This window comes from Palaemon carinicauda, chromosome 38 (assembly GCF_036898095.1).
Source record: "Palaemon carinicauda isolate YSFRI2023 chromosome 38, ASM3689809v2, whole genome shotgun sequence".
In the NCBI taxonomy this organism is placed as follows: domain Eukaryota; kingdom Metazoa; phylum Arthropoda; class Malacostraca; order Decapoda; family Palaemonidae; genus Palaemon; species Palaemon carinicauda.
In genome coordinates, this window is record NC_090762.1 from 19543953 (window position 1) to 19544887 (window position 935).

The window sequence follows — 935 nt, forward strand, 5'->3', positions numbered from 1 at the left end:
TCCGTCGAGATCTTTTGCAGATTCTTCACCTTGACAAAGGCCACCCATTTCCTCCAAGATGACTCATATTGCCTTCTAGTAGATTTGCCCTTATATTCCTCTAGGAAATCTATACTGCCTTTCGAAATCCCGAAACGTTTTTTCACCGCTAGGGAGAGAAAATCATGAGCTGCAGGTTCCGGGTTTTCTGTGATGAAGCGCAGACAGTCGACTTCTGAACTCGCTGGGTCAGAACTGGATCTGGTAACGGTAGACACTTCAGCCGTAGTTCCAATGCCAGAGGGAACCACACGCTGTTCGGCCACTTGTGAGCCACTATTGCCGCTACTCCCTTGAAAGATCTCAGTTTGTTGAGGACCCTCAACAGAAGGTTGTGAGGAGGGAACAGGTAAATCCTGGACCATCTGTTCCAGTTGAGGGACATCGCGTCCACTGCTTCCGCCAAGGGATCCTCGTACGGGGACACGTAAAGGGGTAACTTCTTGTTGTCTTTCGTCGCAAAGAGGTCTATCTGCAGTTCTGGGACTTGACTCAAGATGAAGGAGAATGATCCTGCGTCTAGGGACCATTCCAACTCTATCGGTGTGAACCTGGATAGAGCGTCCGCTGTCACATTGCGGACTCCTTGAAGGTGAACTGCCGACAGGTACCACTTCTTCTTTTCCGCCAGTCGAAAGATGGCCAACATCACCTGGTTGAGTGGTGGTGACCTCGATCCTTGTCGATTCAAGCATCTCACAATCACCACGCTGTCCAGCACCAACCTTATGTGGATCGAGAGGCGAGGGGAGACTTTCTTCAAGGTAAGGAGTACTGCCATAGCTTCCAGAAAGTTTATGTGAAATGTCTTGAATAGATTGGACCAAGTCCCTTGGGCCTTCTTCCGATGAGAATGACCTCCCCACCCCTCCTTCGACGCGTCTGTGTGAATGGTC